The 21,273-nt window shown below is 40.7% G+C and overlaps 1 pseudogene; it reads left to right on the top strand.

Annotated features, from left to right (window-relative positions):
• The window catches only part of LOC142451572 (large ribosomal subunit protein uL13 pseudogene), a 104,982-nt pseudogene extending 85,231 nt beyond the window's left edge, over nt 1-19,751 (top strand).
• The last annotated feature ends 1,522 nt before the right edge of the window (nt 19,752-21,273 follow it).

Raw genomic sequence — 21,273 nt, 5'->3', positions numbered from 1 at the left:
GAAAGTGGGGCTGGGGAGTGGACAAAGGCAATTTCGCTCAGGTCATCATCTGGTGACACTTCCCACCCTCCCTTCTTCAGGGACACATTGGACTTTTGTTTTTGTGTTCCTCCTGATTTCTCCCAAGCTGTTTCTATAGATTTTGAAGTTAGTCCTTTCTCTGACAGCTCATGGACAACAAAGCTAAAGAGTATTGCTTTGGCTTAGCTGGGCCCTTGGCCTTCAAGAGGCTTTCATCAGAGAGGAGTGCAACTGAACTGCTTCCCAGGTGGGTGCTCAATAAGTGCTGGTTTATATGTTGGACCAAAATTAATTAGAATGATGAATATGTCTCCCTAACATAAGCATGCAAACAAACAAGATTCTATACGCTATTTCTCAAGACCATTACCAAGATGGGCTTAGAGTGAGCTAGGTCCCTTTGAAGTTGGGGTTTAGGGTATTAAATTCTTTTCCTTGTTTCACATTTACTGAAAATGTTTTTATTTCTTAAAAATTTATTTTCTCATAATGATGGCAACAAATGTACAGATATGCTTGATCCAATTGATGTATGGAATGTTCTAAGAGTCCCCCAAAAATGATTTTAAATAAATAAATACAGATACAACGACACCAAAAGCAATATGTACATATTTTCTCCCAGTAAACCTTGCTCCCTCCCCGCCATGTAAGTGGCTCTTTATTCTTCTCTCCCTCACTTTTTCCTTCTGTCCTTTCCCTCTTTCCCTCTCCCTTCAACATAGTGAAGGGTGTGAAAATGATATTTTCCTTTTTTTCTTTATAATAATAATATCATTAAATATTTATTTTTATGAGATTGCCTAACTGCTGAGGATAATGTCTTCCAATTTCATCTATGTCATGAGGTGTTTGACCATCTCATCATTGTTTTTTTAGGGATGCATAATATTCCATTGTGTATATGTACCAGTTTATTTGACTATTTCTCCCAATACAGGGTTTTGTTGGCTACCATATTTTTGCTATTATAGAAATTTCCACAATAAATATGGTTGTGCATATATCTATTTCTATTTTGTACTTTGTTTCTTTAGTGTACATTCTGAGTAGAGAGATTGCAGGGTCATGTAGTATTTCTGTTTGCATTTGTTTTGGGAAGTGCCCTACTGTTTCCCAGAGTGGCTGTACAATTCTGCAATCCTACCAACAATGTATTAGAGCTCCAACCTGTCCACATCCTTTCTTGCATTTATTATTTTCTCTTTTGAATTTTGCTAAGAGTCTTGGTGTGAGGTAATATCTCATCGTTTTAATTTTTATTTCTCTTACGCCTAATGGTCATAAGCTTTTCTTCATATGATGTTTGGCTGCCTAGATGTCATCTTTAGTAAACACTCTATTCATGCCTTCTGTCTATTTTTTAAATTGTTCTTTTTGTGATTTTCTTATTAAGGTGTTGTAGTTTTCTATAGATTTTGAAGTTAGCCCTTTATCTAACATATCATTGCCAAATACTTCTTTCTCAATCTATGGGTTATCTTTTAACCCTTTTGATGAAGGCTTTCTGATGTACTTAAAGGTCCTATTTTCAGAAGGTTCTGGTCCTCTATTGTACAACTAGGTGTAAAGAAAACCCAAATCCTCACAGCTGGACCAGTATGTAACATCATGGTAAATGGAGAAAAGATTGATGTTATCAAGTATTTTTCCTTTCTTGGATTCACAGTCAATACTTATGGAAACTGCAGTCAAGCTATCCAAAGATGTGTTGCATCAGGTAAATTTGCTACACAAGATGTCTTCGAGTATTGAAAAGCAAGGATATTATTTTGAGGACTAAGATGCACCTCACCCAGCCATGGATAGTATTTTCCATTGCATCATGCGAACGTTGGATATTGTTTTCTCCTGCAGATTGTTCATCCAGCCTATCTTATTTAGACACACCTGCGGAGATAATAATATGCACAAAAATGAGACAAAGCAAAAGCAAGAACAAAAGAAAATAAAACAACAACAAGCCCATGACAATAAAACCAAACCAAACAAAACACAACAACAATAAAGAAAAGCTTGTAGTTAGTTCAAGAACTCTTTGTTGGCCTTTAGGAGTATTTTCTGGTCGAGTCTGATGGGGCCCTGGCCCCAAAGTCTATTTTTGGTATTCCCTTGGCACTTAGTTACTTTGTTCCCCTTATTGTTCTGTTTCACGCCCTTAGTGTTTTGCCTCGGTGTGGTGAGATCAGATTGGGCAGAATTCCCACACTGTGTCTCCAGTGTTGTTGTCTGTAGGGCTATGGGTCAGTGAGGGATATTGTCTCATGGTGGGACCGGCCATGTGGTCTTGTTTGTGGGTTGGCTGCTCTGTGTGGGAATGTCATCCTCAAGGTTTGGTGGGCCAGGATGTGCTCCACTCTCTCTTCCTCCCCCTTCATCTGCTCCCGTGTGCTCTGATCAGAAATGTCCCTCTCCTGGAGCTGCAGATTCAGTGCTTTACTCTGAAATAAATTCTTCTAGTAGGAGGGGCAGGTGTCCAAGTAGTTGGGATTAGGGCCGGACCCTCAGACCTCTCCACTGGTTCCCTACTCCATGCTGGCATGTTGCATTCACATCTTGTAGCACTGGGTTGAAGTCTGGTCCCTCTTTCCCTGTGGACATATAAACAATACCCTCCCCTTGGGTGGGTTAGTGCCCTGTGCCCTCACTACCCATTTCTTTTTTTTTCCTTTCCCCACCTCCTTTTTAGTTGGCTGTCATATGTATCCCTGGATTTGGTATGGCCCCTGCCATACTACCTGGTCCTCACCCCAGGAATGTTTGTATACAATAGCTTTTTCCCTCTGCCCCTTTTGGATTTTTTTTAAAGCTTACCTCAGCGGTCTCATGTTGCACTTATCCTTTTGTGCTTGGCTTACTTCACTTAGCATGGTTTCCTCCAGTTCTTCCCATGCAGTGATGTGCTTTATATGTTCATCACTGCTTTTTAGCGATGCGTAGTACTCCATTGTATGTATGTACCACAGTTTTTTAATCCACTCTTCAGTTGATGGAAATTTGGGTTGTTTTCAACTCCTTGCGATTGTGAACTGTGCTACAGTGAACTTTGGAGCTCAGATGTGTGGCTTTGGTTTGTTTCTTGCCTCTTCTGGGTATATGCCCAGTAGGGGGATTGCTGTGTTGTATGGTAACTCGATTTCCATCTGTTTTAGATATCGCCAGATTGATATACATAGTGGCTGTACGTACTTACAGGTTCACCAGCTGTGGATGAGAGTTCCTGTCTCCCCACAGCCTCTCCAATACTTGTTGCTTTCTGATTTCTTTGAATTGGGCTACCTTTGAGGGTGTCAGGTGGTACCTCATTGTTGTTTTAATTTGCATTTCTCTTGTGGATAAAGATTGGGAACATTTCCTCATGTTTATTGGCCATTCGGATTTTTGCCCCTGTGAAATTCTTTTCAGTTCTTTGCCCACCTCTTCGGTGGGAAATTGGTTTTTTTTCTTTTTGGAAGCTAGTAGAGTATTTTAGATTTTAGTAATCAGGTCTTTGTTGTGTCATTGCTAAAGATATTTTCCCAGTCCTTGGACTCTCTTATTACTCTCTTGTGAATTCTTTCGATGTACACAGTGTTTTATCTTCAGTATATCCCATTTGTCAATTTGCACCTCTTCTGTGTTTGTGTCCTTCCCTATTTCTGCTACCCTATGTATTCCCTGCACCAAAGTTCTCAAGTTGGTTCCAATTCACTCATTGATGGCCCTAATAGTTTGGGGTTTAACTTCAAGGTTTTTTATCCACCTTGAGTTTATTCTTGTGCATGGAGTGAGATAAGAGTCTTGCTTCATTTTTCTGTAGGTAGATATCATTTTTTTCAAGCACCACTTGTTGAAGAAGGCATTTGCTTCCCATTGTATATTTATTGGACCCATATCAAGATCATTTGTCTGTATGCTGATTATTTCTGGGTTTTCAGTTCTTTTCCATTGGTCTGAGTGTCTATCATTGTACCAATATCATGTGGTTTTGACAACTGTGGCTGTATAATATGTGCTAAAGTCAGGTAAAGTAAGCCCTCCCACTGTGTCCTTCTTCTTGAGGAGTTCTCTGCTATTTCTGGGCTCCTTCCCTCTCCATGTGAAATTAGTAATTAGTTTTTCCACTTCTTTGAAGAAAGATAAGGGTAATTGTATCAGGACTACATTAAACTTATATAGTACCTTGGGCAGAACTGACATCTTTACTATATTGAGTCTTCTAATCCACAAGCATGGGATATTCTTCTATTTGTTGAGGTCACTCTTGGTTTCTTGTAATAGTGTTCTGTAATTTTCTTCATATAAATATTTTGTTTTTTCAGTCAGGTATATCCTTAGATATTTCAATTTTTGCTTGGCTATTGTGAAGGGTACCACCTATTTGATCTCCTCTTCTGTGATCTTGTCTGATGTGTGTAGCAATCCAATGGACTTCTGTTTGTTGATCTTGTATCCTGCCACTCTGCCAAACTCCTCTATTGCTTTCAGTACTCCCCTTGTGGAGCTTTTGGGATTTTCCATATATAAAATCATATCATCTGCAAATAATGATAGTTTTACCTCTTTCTTCCCCAGACGAATACCTTTGATGTCTCTTCTTTGCCTTGTGTTGTAACTAAAACCTCCAGCATGATATTAAATAAGAGTGGGGACAAGGGGCATCCTTGTCTGGTCCCCTTTTTCAGTGGGATTGTGTTAGACTTTTCTCCATTGCCTACCACGTCGGCTGTTGGTTTTTCATATATTGTCTTGAGGAATTTTCCTTCCATTCCTATGTTCTCAAGCATAATAAACAGAAATTGGTGTTGTATGTTGTTGAATGGTATTCCTGCATCTATCAATATTATCATGTGGTTCTTATAGTTTTTTATGTCAATGTGGTGAATGATACTATGGGTACATCGTATGTTGAACTATCCCTGCATCCTTGGTATGAATCTGACTTGTTCATGGTGAATTATTTGTTTTATATACTTTTGTATTCTATTGGCCAATATTTTGTTAAGGATTTTTGCATCGATGTTCATTAGGGAAATTGGTCTGTAGTTCTTGATTCTTGTGGGATACTTGCCCAGTTTTGGTATCAGAGTTAGACTAATTTCATAGGAGGAGTTTGGGAGTTTGCCATCTTTTTCTGTGTTGTGGAAGAGCGGGGGTAGAATTGGTGTTAGTTCTTCCCTAAATACTTGGTAGCATTCTCCTGTGAAGCCATCTGCTTCACGGGATTCTTTTGTTGGTAATACCTTGATAACCTTGTTTATTTCTTCTTTTCCTATGGGTCTGTTGAGATTTTTGACATCCTTTGGGGATAGTCTAGGGAGGGATTGTTTTTCCAAGAATTTGTCCATGTCTTCCAAGTTGTTGAATTCATTGCAGTAAAATCCTTTGTAGTACTGTGTAGTTATTCTTTTAATTTCATTAGGGTATGTTGTAATGCCCCCCACCCTTTCATCCCTCATTCGTGCTATTGAAATTTGTTCCCTCCTTTCTTTGGTTAGGTTTGCCAGATGTCTGTCAATTCTGTTTATCCTTTCAAAAACCGAGTTTTCGCAGTATTATTTTTCCCCATTGTTTTCTAATTTTCCCTCTCCTGAATCTCAGCCCTTATTTTTATTATTTATTTTCTTTTGCTATTCGTGGAATTGTCCTGCTGACCCTCCTCTAGTTGTTGCAAATTTTGTTCCAACATATCAATCACGAGTCTCTCTTCCTTTTTCAGATGTGCATGTGTTGCTATGAAACTTCCTCTGATAACTGCCTTTGCTGTGTCCCATAAGTTTTGGTATGTTATGTTCTCATTCTCATTGGTTTCTAGAAATTTCCTAATCTCATCTCTGATCTGTACCAGTACACACTCCTTTTGCAATAGAGAGGTATTAATCCTCCAGTTGTTTGCCCTTGTTTTCTTCATCTTTCTTTTATTGATTTCAAGCCTTATCGCACAATGGTGAGAGAGAGAGGTCTGTATGATATCAATGTGCTTAAATTTGTGTAGATTCGCCTTATGCCCCAGCATGTGGTTTGTCTTTGAATATGTGCCATGTGGACTTGAAAAGAATGTAAATTTGGGGGGGTATTTGGATGAAAAGCTCTGAAAATATCTATCAGGTCAAATTCTTTGATTGTAGGATTTAGATCTCTAGCCTCCTTGTTGAGTTTCTTTCCCTGTGACCTATCTTTCTCAGAGAGCAATGTATTGAAGTCACCCACTATAACTGTTGAGGCTGTGATTCCCCCCCGCTTTTTCCCCATCTTTTGAAGTGTTTGGTCAATGTATTCAATGAGTCTCTCATTCTGGGAATATATGTTTACAATGCTTAGTGGTTCTTTGTCTACCATTCCCTTTAGCATTGTGTAGTGTCCCTCCTTATCTCTTTTTATGGTTTGCACTTTGAGGTCAATTTCATCTGAGATTAGGATTGTAGCCCATGATTTTTTAAATTGCTCTTTTCTTGTTATGCCTTTCTCCTGCCTTTATTTCTCAACCTCTTTTTGTCTGTAGCATTGAGATGTGTCTCCTAGAGGCAACAGACTGATGGACAGTGTTTTCTAAGCCAGTCTGCTAACCTCAGTCTTTTAATGCCTGAGTTCAGTCCATTAATATTCAGGATTACTATCTCCATCTACGTACTCTGTGATATCAGCTTATACCTTTTGTGTTGGGTGTTTTCCTACCTTACTTTCTTATTTGTGTGTTGTGCATGTGTGTTTGTGTGTGTGTATCATTCTTGACTTCTTTCCATCCTTAAGCCAATGCTATCTTGGGGTCTGTTTTCTCTTTGTTGCTTTCTTGGTGAGGTTGTTCTATGTGGCGGTCTCTTATTTATGCTTGATGAGTGCTGTTCTTCTGCCCATACTGGCTTGACAAGGACTTTTTGTAGGGCTGGGTTTCTTCTAATGTATTCTTCTTTTTTCCTTCTCTGGGAAGACTCTTACTTCTCCATTTATCGTGATCAATAATTTGGCTGGGTAGAGTATTCTTGGGTTTCCATTGTTTTTCTTCAATTTTTGGACTATGTTACTCTACTCTCTCCTCTTCTTCATAGTTTCTGCTGAGAGGTCTGAGCATATTCCTATCTGGGAATCTTTATATGTGATTGCTTGCTTTTCCCTAGCTGCTCTCATGATTTTCTCTTTTTCCTCAAAGTTGGATAGTTTAACTGTTATATGCCTTGGGGACTTCTTGGGATTCAGTCTAGCTGGTTGTTCTTTCAGCCCCTTGAATGGTTGCCTGGTTTTCATTCATTAAGCTGGGGAAGTTTTCCTCCAAGAATTCTCTCACTATTGTTGCAGATGACTTCTTTGTTGTGTCTTCCTCTGGTAAGCCAATAATTCTAATGTTGCTCCACTTCATAGCATCAGACATAGCTCTTAGGTTTTCTTCAGCTTCTCTGATGATCTTATTAGATTTTTGTTTGCGATTGGTAAAGTCTGCTTCGTTGGCCTACAAATCACTGGTGTGATTCTCTACTTCCTCCATTACTTGATTCTCGAGGTCCGTGAGTCTTCTACTGTTTTATATTATGTCATCCCTAAACCCTTGTATTTACCTTTGGTGCATTGACTTTATCTCCTCTATCATTTTATCCTTTTTCTGTATTGTTTCCCTCATATCCTGTATGACTCCAAGCAGCATTCTGAAACTTTCTTTCTGTGGCAGCTCAATGTCTGCTTCTTCTATGCATGGCATAATGTTGGGGACATCTTCTACCATTACCTTACCTTTTGTTTCTCCTTTTTCTTTGTTGAGGTTGTTGGGGCTGATGCCTGTTTGCATTGCATTGTTTTAGAGGAGCCAGGTGCCATTTTCCAGGGAGTCGAAGAGCACTGGCTTTCTCTGGGAGACTTGTAGAAATGCCTCTTTGACTGCCTACAGATAATTTCAGTATGGAATTAGCCGACCACTTTATCCTCCTGTGGCTTCCCGCTCAGGGGAATGCCCCAGAAGGCTTGTGGGTTGCCTGTTTTGGTGTAGAACACCATGAATGGTGGGCAGAATTGCCTTGGCCAGGTAGCTCACTGTGGAGGTTGGGCAGAGATTCCTGCAGCAGCGTGGAATGTTGGCAAGTGTTGGCTGAGTGGCCTTAGGCCATGTGAAGCACTAAGGTAGGCGGGAGGAAGTTCCCTCAGTCACGTGGGACAACAGAGGAAAAATAGGAGCTCCCCCAGCCACATAGGCAGGAATTCCCCTGTAAGAAGTTGGGCAGAGTATCCCCTGGTGGAAGCCTGGAGGGTTTTCCCCAGTCTTGGGCTCAGATGCACAGGGTGGAGCTCACCTAACTGGTTGTGGAGCAGGCGTAAATGCCTTAGGCTAAGGGGAGTTGTCTGGAGGTTGGCAGTGGAATGTGAGAGAACAGGGAAGAGACAAAGAGTGGGAAAAAAAAACACTAAGCCCACTCAGACTGTGGGGCGATAGAGAGAAGAGAGAGAAGCTAAAGTAACAATATAGATGAGCCCAGATCCCTGCCCGTGGGGTTGCAAGTGTTTAATCACTACCCTGAGGTGACAGCAAGCGGTTGTTGTGTTGCGATAAAGCCCTGCTCTGGCTCCAAATGGTTGAGACAATGGAAGCCCTAAGATCAAGCCCTAGCTGGCCTCCACTCTGGTAAGCCTAAAGCTCCCAGTCCTCAAAACCTTGTGGATCTGTGCCTATTTATCTTTATGGTGCTTCACCTGTGAACCAGAAGTGTTGAATTTCCCTCTTAGTAACTCTCCTGGGCTGATTTCTGTGGACTCCCTCTGGTATGTGTTACTCAGTCGCCATCTTCCCAGAAGTCCCTTGTGATTTCTTTTTTCATCTTTGAAATAATTTGGTGAATTTTGTGGGTCTCTCATTAGGTGCGTACGTATTTATTATGCATACTGGTTTCTGGTTTCTGGATAATTTGAGCATTATATAGTGCCCCTCCTTGTCTCTTATTATGATTTGTACCTTTGGGTCAATTTTGTTGGAGATTAGGATTGCAAACTTTGCTTTTTTTAAGTTGCCATGTGCTTGGTATATTTTTCTCCAGTCTTTTATTCTTAGTCCTTTTTGTCTGACATGTCTCTTGAAGGCAACAGATTCATGGGTTTTGTTTTCTGAGCCAGTCTGCTAGACTTTGTCTTTCAATGGATGAGGCCATTGACATTCAGAGTTACTATCACAATCTGTGAATTCATTGCTGTTATCTTATACCTTTTGTGTTTGCCTCTCTCTTCATATCAGTGTGCTGTGTTTGTGTGAGGGGCTTCAGTCATGCTGTTTTTCTGCTGTTTTGTTTTCTTGTTGAGGGTGTTGTGGTATATTATTGTTTCCATGCAATTTTTGAAGAACTGGGTGCCATGTTTCTGGGAGACCTAAGCTTGTTCTCTGTGTGACTGGTAAGAGTGTTTTTAAGGGCTGCCTGTGACCTCCTGTGGTGGTGGGTTGGACTGCTATGTAGGCCAGGAGCTATGGTGACTCAGTGGCTGGTGGCAATGGGAGGGGAGTGACCTCAGAGATGGGTAGGGCTGGTGATTGTAGTTATGACCTTGGGCGGAGTTGGGGCAGGTCTGCAAGTTGGCCTTGGGTCTGTGGGCTGTCAGCCTTTCTAAGAGTGGTACCGCCTGTTGACCTTTCCTGTTTTGTTATGTTAAAAATCCTAAACTGTGCTCTGGAGTTTAGCTCTGTATACCTTGTTATGTTAATGGATGCTAATGAGCAGAGTTCTGCAGGCTTACATTCAAAGTTACTCAGCCCAGCATTGTGATCAAGAGGTGTCAATGGGATCAAGTATCAGGCATCAGAATACCCCAAACAAACAAATCATATCTATGTGAATGAGGGGGGGTCAGAGTGGAAACCCCCCAAACCCATCTATAGACAATGGGATATCCCCTTAAAGAAGGGTCACAAGGAAGGAAGGGACAAGTCACCAAAGTGCAGTATAGCACCAATGAAGTGCACAATATTCCTCGAATTCTTTAATGCTTCCCTTGCCCCCCACTATCATGACCCAGTTTATATTACAAATCCAGCTAGACCAGAGTATGTACACTTTTACAGATAATAACTCTTGACACATGGAATCCAGGGCAGAGCAATCCCTCAGGAACAGTCATGGGAGTAGTGATACCATGAAGGTAGGGGGAAAAAGGAGAAAGGAGGAAACAGATAGAAATGATTGATGTACTACCCCCCACCCCCCAGGGGAACGAGTTACAGAAATGTGGGTGAAGGGAGACAATAGACAGTGTAAGATATGAAAATAATAATAATTTATAATTTATCAAGGGGTCATGAGGGTGGGAGGGTGGAGGAGGGAGGGAAAAAGAGGAGCTGATACTAAGGGTTCAGGTAGAAAGAAAATGTTTAAAAATTATGATGGAACATGTATATAAATATGCTTCATACAATTGATTTATGGATTTTTTTTAAGAGTTGTAAGAGCACCTAATATAATTACTATTAAAAAAAGATTAACAATTTGAACCTAGCTCACTACCATCAAATTGATTCTGACTCACCCCAATAGGACAGCATAGTACTACCCCTAGGTGTCTCAGAGGCTTAAATATTTAAATATCTGAGAGTGCAAGTCTCATCTTTCTCATAAACATTGGGCAATTCTACTCCATCATATAGGTCACTATGAGTCAGAATGGACGGTGTTGCACAGAATGATGATGAAAGCAAGCTGTTAACCCTTCTGTGATCTATGGGATGTGTCACCAATATTTTTAGCATTTAGATTTCTTGGGAAAATGTTATCCCAGTTGTAGTGCATGCTGCCATCTGGCAAGGACTTTTCTAACTGTGTGGATTTGAAGAAACAGTCCTCACCACCCCAATCCTACCACAAGTCCAATTGGGACATATTAACCACATAATTATACACAATCCAAACCCAAACCAAACCCACTGCCCCTGAGTCAGATTTGCAAATCATTATGAGAGACGACAGCCTCACTTTCCCGTGTGGAGCACCTGGTCGGTTTGAACCACTAACCTTACAATTAAGAAAGAAAACAAAACATAACACACAACTCATTGCCATCAAATCGATTCTTAGTCACAGCAACCCTATCGGACAGGGAAGAACTTCCCTTGTTTATTTCTGAGGCTGTAAATATTTCTTGGAGCAGAATGTCTCATTTGTCTCCTGGAGAGCATCTAGTGGGTTTAAACTACTGACCTTGTAGTTCACAGTCCTGCACATCATCCACTACACCACTAGAGCAGTCTAAAATCCAGATTACTTTAAATAGAAAAACAAAAACAAACAGTCCAAATTCTCCTTGATTTTAGCATGCTTTCCATCACTGAGAACATAAGATATCAATAAAAAAATTAAAGCAGAAAACAGTTCAGACATGAGCCAATGAAGAAACCCTGTGTCACAATGGTGGACTGCTTGTCTACTAACTGCAATGCTGGTGGTTGAACCCACCAGTGGTTCTGTGGGAGAAGGCCTGGTGATCTGCTCCCATAGAGATTACAAGAAAAGATCATGGGGCAGATGTACTCTGTCAGACAGGGTCACTATGAGGTGAACCTGACTTGATGACACCTAACAGCAACAAATAAGCTATGAAATCACTTCTGTGGACAGGAAAGACTTCCATTTTCATTTGATTTTATAGAACGTCTCCTCTTAGTTACCAAGTGGGAATCAAGATATTAGACAGGTCCAGATCTAAATACTCCTAGTTCTAACATACAGAGAGTGATGGTGTTCGGAAGGCAGGGCCCCAAACATTGTTTCTTCATGGTTGCATTTATTGGACATTTATAGATTTATTAGACTTTTCTTTCTGATTTTGTTAATGTGAAATTGTTCTATTCACCAGTACTATTAATATGACTTAATTTCTGTGCCTTATAATGTATTATCCCTTAATATGCTTTTATATTTAGTACTTTAAATTTAAATGAAGATATATTTTTATTTAAATAGTAATATAAACATTAATTTTTAAAATTCCAAATAGTATAACTTGAAAAATTATCAATAATTATACCACTTTGAGATAAATATTATAGATAGATAGGGTCAATACATACCCCCGAAGCACCTACTGTTGTCAGGCCTGCCAGTAGGACAATGAAGAACATAGCTGATATTCTCAAGAAGCAAGAGCCCAGACAGGGTTTCTATTGGTGATTGACACTAGAATCATTTAGAGGTTGTTTAATAATGCAGACAGCTCTATTACCCTTGAACTACTACTAAGTATTCTTGAAGAGTATATCAGATCAAGAGTCACTCAGCCCTAAAGTGCCAAGAACCATTTAAACATCACTTTTACCTACCAAATTTCTATAATTTTGTTTCAGAGTAGTCTGGGAGGCACAGTAACTACGTACTTGACTGCTAACTGGAAGGTCAGCATTTGAGCCCACCAGTTCAGGAGAAAGATGTGGCATCTAATTCTGGAAAGATTTACAGCTTGGAAACCCTGTTGGGTAGTCTACTCAGTAAGGTATAGGATTGTTTTGAATTGGAATCAACTTTATGGCAATGGGTTTGGTTTTGGCTTGGTCTACATGGTTTCTAGTATTCTAGTAAGTTTTGGAACTCTTAAATCCATGACTGTTAAAAAAGGCTAAGAGTGACATTGTTTTGCCTCTATGAATAAAGGGGGTCAGTGTTAGAGTGTTTAATATCAATCTTAATAACTGACTAAATATTTTGCCTATTTGCTACACTACATAGTTAATTTTAATCTCTTTAAAGATTAAATTATCCATCATGACTAGGATGTGCTTGCTTGATGAATGTTGTACTTTTACAGTACTGGCAGTTAACTATATATAATAGTATACAACATTTTGAAACCGTGCAACTTTGTATTCACATTAATTGGCTTATTTATTTATTTATTCAGCAAACATTCTTTTGCATGTATTGCATGTCAGGTACTGTGTTCAATGAAGAAGAAATAATGCCATAAAATATTAACATGCTTTCTACCTTCCAAAGTTTGTAGTATAGCTGAGGACAAACAATTAAACAAGGAGGCCTGTGGTTTGTTATTTGGATGTTAGCCATAAGCTTGGAAGTTAGACACTCCCCCCAAGACATCTGCTTCTGTAAAGATTTATAGCATTGGAAACCCTATGGGGATGCTTGACTCTGTCGAGTTGATATGAATTGGCATCAAACTTAGGGCACTGGGTTATAAGGGCAAAGTGTGAGCAAAGGACAATGTTTTAAGAGAATGTTTAGCACAAGTCCCTCTTTGGGAATATCCACAAGGAATTTATTTTTAAAGAGGAGAACTAAAGGATAGAGGGAATGAGGGGTGGGTGGAGGGGCATTCAGAAGGCAGAGTGTTCCCATCGGAGAGGAAGTAGTCCACATGAAGGCCCGGAGGGCAGAACTTGTTGAGGTATTTGTGAACAATGGAAACATTCAGGAGAACTGGACCACAGAGTGAAGGAGATTGGGAAGGAATGAAGTTGTGATGTGGTTTGACCAAGTGGGCAGATGTCAAGATTTTCACTTATCTTAAGGGAAATAGGATGCTATTTGTGGGCCTTTTGGATGGTGGAGTGACAATAATGTTTGTGTTTTTGAAAAATCCGTGACTATAAGAAGAGAATAAGCTAGCAAAGAATCAAAGTGGACATGGGGGACTGTTAAAAATGTCACAATTTAGATGAGAGAGGCTAATTGCCTATACCAGCTGTCAGCACACTAAAGTTTATGGGCTTAATCTGGCAGCTCCTTGTCTGTTTGCATAATACCTATACCTGTTTTCTAACTATTGTAGTTGGGAAAGGATAATATGGCAGGAAAAACTTTAACTAATTATTAGCTGGCCCCCACAAAGAAACTTTGTAGCTGGTCCCCTACAAAGAAATTTTGCCAACTCCTCAGACTACCCAAAGATCTCAGAGAGAATGTAGATCTGTTTAGCATGTATGATCAACAGAACTGGCTGTCTGTTTGGGATGCTTACATAATGGGTAGATGAAGCGCTGTACTTTGATATTATAGAATTTGAATTGTGTGCCTATGTGCTTGTGTATGTGTGTATGTGTGTGAAAGTTCCATCTTCTTTTTTTTAAATTACTTAAATCATTTTATTGGAGGCTCGTACAACTCATCGCAATCCATATATACATTCATTGCATGAAGCACATTTGTACATTTGTTGCCCCCATCCATCATTCTCAAAACATTTGCGTTCCACTTGAGATCTTGAAATAAGCTCCTCATTTTTTTCCTTCCTTCCCCACTCTTCCTTCCCTCGTGAACCCTTGATAATTTATAAATTATTATTATTTTATCATATCTTATGAAAGTTCCATCTTCTGTGACAATTTCACAGTGCAATTTTGTTGAAAACTGGCTTTGGTAAATTCTCATGACTATTGCTATATATACTTCAACATATGAAGATTCTTTTCAATATTTCTTCATAATTTCAACAAGTGTGAATTCTATTTGTTGCAGATATTTTTAAAATAGAATGTATCCATGCAAGAGATCATTGATTTCCTGGGTATGTGCTCAGTATGAATATCAGGTCAATCTAACACATTTCCTATTGGATCTCAGAGGACATGTCAGGAGGTAGGATAGCTAGTGTGAGAACCTGAAACTCTATACCTCTATCTCCTTCTTTGAAACCAACTAGGAGGTGGTTTCCTGAATGGAGAAGAATGTAACTTTCCAAATTGGAGTTTATGATTCTATTGTTTGCAGTTGTTTGTTTTGCTTGCAGCTAGTTCATGATGGTTTTGAAGAAATATAAGTGCAGCAAGAGAGGAAACATTGAAAAAGCAGAGAAAGGGAGATGTCGGGGAAGGGTGAGAGGAATTAAGGAAAGTTTAAAAGCTCATAAGGATCTGAGAGGGGAAAAGATGCTCAAACTACAAAGACCAGGGGATAAGGAATGAAGAGTAGAGAGAAATAGGGGAACAAGTTGTGCAAAATCTTGTTGAACCAGGCGGGAATCCAGTTCTAATTGACCCCTGATTTCATCCAAGTACTGTCCAGCCCCTTTACAGTTTGTAAGATGTGATGGAACCACAAGCCAAAGTGGTGTGGCCAGAGGCCATTGGCCTTGGGGAAGCTTCTTGCCAGTAGGGTGATGTGGGAAGACTGAGTGCCAAGCTGGCCAGACACTGGTCTCTAATGCCATGTAATGATGACTAAGTGACAGACGGATATCCACTTAACTGCTGATTCCATCTCTCCAAGCCCTGTTATCATCCTGAGACTGCTCTGTAGAAGCCAATATTGCCAGAAAATATGTTTTAGGTTATTTGATTTTTCTTTGGTTCACAGTTACCTCAGCCATTGTCAAGGTCAAAGTCTGAAATGGTGTCATTCTGGAGCTGCCCATTTACCACCTCATAGAGATTTCAGAAAGCTGTTGGAGAAACTGCCAAGAGGATGAATAGGTGTTGAAAACAAGGAAATAATTTTTACACAGGAACCCTCTGACATAAAAGTTGACTCTTTTGGAGTCCATTTATGTGTATTTGAGTGTGCATCCATGTAAATGTGTATGTTTGTGCATGTGTGTATGTATATATGTATGTGTGTGTGTGTGTGTGTATACGACACATTTCAGAAGAACTTGGCTAGCAGTTTGTCTCTATGGCCAAGCTGGTGCCACAGTTGTTCCGATCAGCTTGGCTCCTGTGTTTTTCAGGTAGGAAGGAGCGCAGTAAAACCTGAGTCATTAAGATGAGTAAGTGTAGAGGGGTCTAGGAACTAGAAGTCATTAGGAGCTAAGAGGCTAAACATTTAGAAATAAATCTCTTCTCATTCTTTCAGAAGTAAGAATCTCTCTTTCTTGAAAACTAAACCAAACCACTTTTGCTTAGTTATTTTTTACTTACAATCTTTTAAACATTAAAAAATTATCTTCCCTATATAAGCACAATCAAAATCAGATATGATATTATATGTAATCTTCAGGCAATTATAAATAATTATGAAGTAACTTTATGGTGGGTAGGAAGAATTAAAAATAGAAGATACTCTGTAAATGGGATCCTGAGCAGATAATGGGTTCTCTTGAGAGCCTGCAACCTTGTTTGCCCATCATAGTGACACCCAGCTCCCACTTCAGTGAGGATGGGTTCTTTCAAAAGTAATAATTGGTAAGTGTTTTCATCCTTGAGCTATCTTTGTCCCCTTGCTGAGCTCAGTCATTTGGTATCCTTATTCTCCCCCCACCCCTGATGCCTTTCCACCCATTTCTTCTTCCCATAACGTTGTTGAACATCTATTACAGGCCCATCCTACACAGATACAGGGAACACAGCTATGGACCAGGAGGCATCGCATTATGGAACTCACTATCCACATTTCTGAGATTTCATTGACATGTTCTTAATCCTTAGCATGTCATATATAATATCTCCTTAGGGATTACTATTCTTTTTGTGCATAATGTAGCCAAAATAATTGTAAAAAGTACCCATTGTAATAATGCTGATTCCTCCCATAATATGCTAATTTAAGTTCTCATGGGAAGTTCAATATGCCTATGAATTACTGACCCATCAGGTACAAATAATCTTCTCACTAAGTGGTGTGTTCCTTTATTGATTTATTAATAATTTTATTGGGGATCTTTTACAAATCTTATAACAATCCATCATTCTATTGTATTAAGCACGCTTGTACATATGCTTCCATCAACATTTCCCAAACATTTTCTTTATACTTGAGCCCTTGGTATCACCCCCCCCCCCGCCCACCTCATGAATTCTTGATCAATTGTAGATTATTATTGTTGTTTTGTGTTTTACACTGTCTGTTATCTCCCTTCACCCCTATTTCTATTATTCATCCCTCTGGGGAGTGGGCTATATATCCAACCTTGTGATGAGTTCCCCCTCTCTCACTGCCCCACCCAGCCCCCTGTCCTCATGATATCACTACTTCCACTACTGTTCCTGAGGGCTTTATATGTCCTAAATTCCCTGTGTTGAGAGCTCTTATCTGTACCAATGTGTTTACTTCAGTCTCACTTGATTTGTAAGGTCAAACTGGGTGATGTTAGTGAGGGAGAGGAAGCATTCAGGAACCAGAGGAATGATGTATGCTTAATTTGTGCTATACAGCACCCTGGTTGAATTGTCCCTTCCTTGTAACCCTTCTGTAGGGGGGATATTCAATTGTCTACAAAGAGGCTTCAGTTCTCCACTCCAAACCCCTCATTCACATTGATACAATTGTTTGTTTCAGATCTTGTGATACCTGATACCTGATCACATAGGCTGGTGTGCTTCTTATATGTGGGCCTTGTTGCTTCCCTGCTAGATGGCTGCTTGTTTAACTTTAAATCTTTAAGACCCAAGATACTATTATCTTTTGATAGCCGGGCACCATCTGCTTTTTTCACTAGATTTGCTCATGTACCCATTTTGTCTTCAGTCATCATATTGGGAAGTTGAGTATCAAAGAGTGCCAGGCTATTAGAACAAAGTGTTCTTGTGTTAAGGGAGACCTTGAATAGAAGCCCAAAGTCCGCCTGCTCTCTTAATATTTAACATAAATATATGTACATTGGCTTCTATCCTTTTTGTTTTTAATGAATATATTTGCATATATACATGCCTATAGCTTTACCTCTATAAAATAGCTTTGCTTCCTAGTTCTTTCCTCTATTTTATTTCACCTTCCTCCTGTCCCACTATCACGCTCACCTTCCATTTGGCTCTCCAGTAATTCCTTTAGGATACACAACAGTTGATCAAACCCCATCAGGCATTATACGCCCACCTCACCATCAATTTTAGATTTCTAGTTTTTCCCTTATCCTTGAGTTTGTTGGCTCCCAGCTCCCCCTACCTGTCCCTCCCCTCCTCTCCTATGCCCCCCCCCCCCCAGGACTGCCAGTCCCCTTGTTTTGTCCTTGGGATTGTTTGTCCTGCCTATCTTATATAGATAGACATAGGGTCAAACAAACAAACAAAAAACCCATAGATAGTTCCAGGTCTGTCTGTTGACCTTATGAGTACTTTCCAATTGGGTCGGATGAGGTGCCAAATCCTGTCCCCTGAGTCAGAAGCCTATTTTCAGGATTCCTCAGGAACTTGGTTACATTGCTCTGAGTGGTATACTCTTATAGGAGGTAGATGTCACAGTCTGCTTCTGTAAAGATCACAGCCTTGAACACCCTGTGAACAATTCTCTTCTGCCCTAGACAGCCATTCTGAGTTGGAATCAATTAGACAGCAATGGGTTTGGATTTTGCTTTCAGTATCCTGTGAGATGGCTTCATCTTAGTGAACATACTTGGAGGAGTTTCCAAAGTCCTTGTAGGATTGTCTCAGGCACTGGGTGTGTGTTAGTGAATCTTAACAGGTTCCAGCAATGAGGCTTGTTGCCCCCGCAGGGGTAGCTTTCCAAGAAAATCCTCCATCTTAGAGAAAGGAAAGTATAACTTTGGGAGCAACACCCTGCCTATTTAAATCATTGGAGAAAGGAAAACTGCTTGTCTCCAAGACAGTAATTTTCCAGATGATGCCATTTTGTTGCATGGTTGCCATAACATGAGAAAGAGCATTCTTGTGGTTTCTGCCCTGGGGATCCTGTTGGAATGCGTTTCTGGGGATCCTGTAGGAATGCCGTTTCTAGGGATCCTGTAGGAATGCTGTTTTTGGCATCTTTTCATAGTGAAGCCAGGGAAGTACGAGGAGCAGACAGATCGGCCATATGCAGTTTGTAGTCTTTTGGCATTTTAGAAAAGTGTCTTCAACATGGCATTTGAAATAGGAGTTTCCAGTGTGTGAGGTGCAGAATGGAATGCACGAGGAAGAGAAGAGGGTGGAAATATGAGCCCAGGTGAAAAGCAGCAGTCTGGTTATACATCAGGACCGTCATGTGATTGTTCTCTTATACAAGGGGTTTTGAATCACCAATTGTGTCTTTTCCTATAGTGCGCCAACGTCTCTCCGAAATTATATTTTGATAACTAGCACCCATAACTAAATATTCAATTTGATAAAAGTTATAGTGCTATATTGCTAGACTGATATTCAATAGTAATTTTTCAGATGGAGCTTGAGTATTATGAAAACTTACCTTTTAAATCTGGGCTGAATACTATTCTTGAGTAAGCCTTAACATTGTTTTAAAAAAATTATACATAATGAGGAAGCCGGAGAGCTACCTGTGCCACCCATGTGACATCACTTCCGTCGGCCCCTGGTTGAGGGGATAAGAAACCCTGCGCCAGCGCCTCCTCCTTTCCTAGGCGGCTGCCTAAGATGGCGGAGGGGCAGGCCATCTCCTGGGCCGGCTGGCGGCCATTGTGGCCAAGCAAGTGCTGCTGGGCCGCAAGGTGGTGGTGGTGCGCTGTGAGGGCGTCAACATTTCTGGAAACTTCTACAGGAACAAGTTGAAGTACCTGGCCTTCCTCCGGAAGGGCACGAACACTAACCCCTCCCGCGGCCCCTACCGCTTCCGGCCTCGAGCCGCATCTTCCTGCGAGTCGTGGGAAGCATGCTGCCGCACAAGAGCAAGCGGGCCAGGCCGCCCTGATAAGAAAAAGCGGATGGTGGACCCCGCTGCCCTCCAGGTGGTGCGACTGAAGCCCACATGCAAGTTTGCCTACCTGGGCCGACTAGCCCATGAGGTGGTGGGCTGGAAGTCCCGGCGGTGACAGCAACCCTGGAGAAGAGGAAGGAGAAGGCCAAGAGCCATTACAGGAAGAAGCAGCAGCTCATGAGGCTGCGGATACAGGCCGGGAAGAACTTGGAGGCAAAGATCAACAAGGACACAGAGGTTCTAAAGACCCATGGACTCCTGATCTGAGCCCAATAAAGGTTTAGTCTTTCAAAAAATATTTTTTTTAATTATGCAGAACTCTCTTTAAAATAGAATGATTGTAATGCACTTTAAACTTTGGCAACAGTTCGCTAAGGTAACCTCTTTTTTTCTCGAAGAATATTAGGTTACCACACCACCTGTGAATGTGAATAGCTGCTTCCAGAAATATTTTCAAATGTTGTGCAGGGTTTCCTCCTGTGAGTGAAGACAGCCAGAAAGAAGTTGAAACACTCTTACAAGCCTGTATGACACCCAACGATAGAAATGATTTTGAGGCTAACACTAATAGAATGAGAAGACACATCCCAGACATTTTAAATCTCAAACTACATAGCTGAATTGGTCTAACTTCGCAACAGCATTATGAATAAATGAAACCTCATAGCAGCTTATGTGCATTTGTGCTAAGTGCTAAGTAATCTCCTCCTGACAGTCCAGTAGCCAATAAAAGGGGAAAACCGAAGCTGTAGCCCCAAGCTTGCTGCTCCTGTTCTTCTTGCTTGGCATCCCACACTGATGTGGGTAGGTTGAGGAGATAATAAGATCGGCCCCCAGGGGAGGGTGTGGGGAGGCCACATGGTTTCTTTGACAGTTATTGAGAGCAGTGTTGACAGACTGGGGAGAACGCCTATGTTTGAGTCTCCAGCCAGCCCGAGGATCACTCCTGTGTAGCAGGAGTAAAAGTAGAAAGCCGGAGAGGCTCAAGATTTTGGAAGGCCTGGGTTTAATGACTAATTAAACCATCCTCAAAAATGACCTTTGAATGGAAAGACCTCTCCTTTTGTTCTAGGAAGAATGGTCTCTATTAGGATTTGTAAATGAGAACATCTAGCCAATTGATTTTTATTAAAAAGTCTCAGTAGTGCAATGGTTAATTGCTCATTTTCTGGCCGAAAAGTTGGTAATTCATAGTCTCCGTACACTCCACGAGAGAAAAGCCTTGGCGATCTGTTCCCCACTAATCACAGCCAAGGACGAGTTCTGCTGTGTCCCTTGGCTATGTATGGTGTTGATGGTATCCGACAACAATTGGTTTCATTAGTATCTGGAATAAAACTAACACGTTTTAATTGCTGGACTAGGAAAAGATTAGCTTGATGGAAGAGGAGGTGTACACTAAACTCCTGGCTGTCATTTGAAAAACCTTTTCTGGACTTGTATGGCATAGTGGTTTTGCACATTGGGTTGGGATTCCCGAGGTCAGCAGTTTGAAACCACCTGCTGCTCCTCCAGAGAAATTCCATACATAGTTGTGGTCTCAGAAACTCACAAGGGCAGTTCTATTCTATCCTTTGCAGTCACTATGAGTTGGTATTGACTAGATGGCAGTAAGTACAGAGACATAGCTCACTGCCATCAAGCCAATGCTGACTCACAGTGATCCCCCTGTGGATTTCTGAGACTAAAAAGCCCAATCATTCTCTCATGGTGTTTTGAATTGCCTGCCATGTGTGTAGCAGCCCAATGACTTCATAGTATAGAGAGGAAAGTGGTAAATGAAGACATA

The sequence above is a fragment of the Tenrec ecaudatus genome, chromosome 6, assembly GCF_050624435.1.
Source record: "Tenrec ecaudatus isolate mTenEca1 chromosome 6, mTenEca1.hap1, whole genome shotgun sequence".
Taxonomy (NCBI): domain Eukaryota; kingdom Metazoa; phylum Chordata; class Mammalia; order Afrosoricida; family Tenrecidae; genus Tenrec; species Tenrec ecaudatus.
Note: the sequence above shows the minus strand (reverse complement) of the source record. Positions and strands in the feature narration are given on the sequence as shown.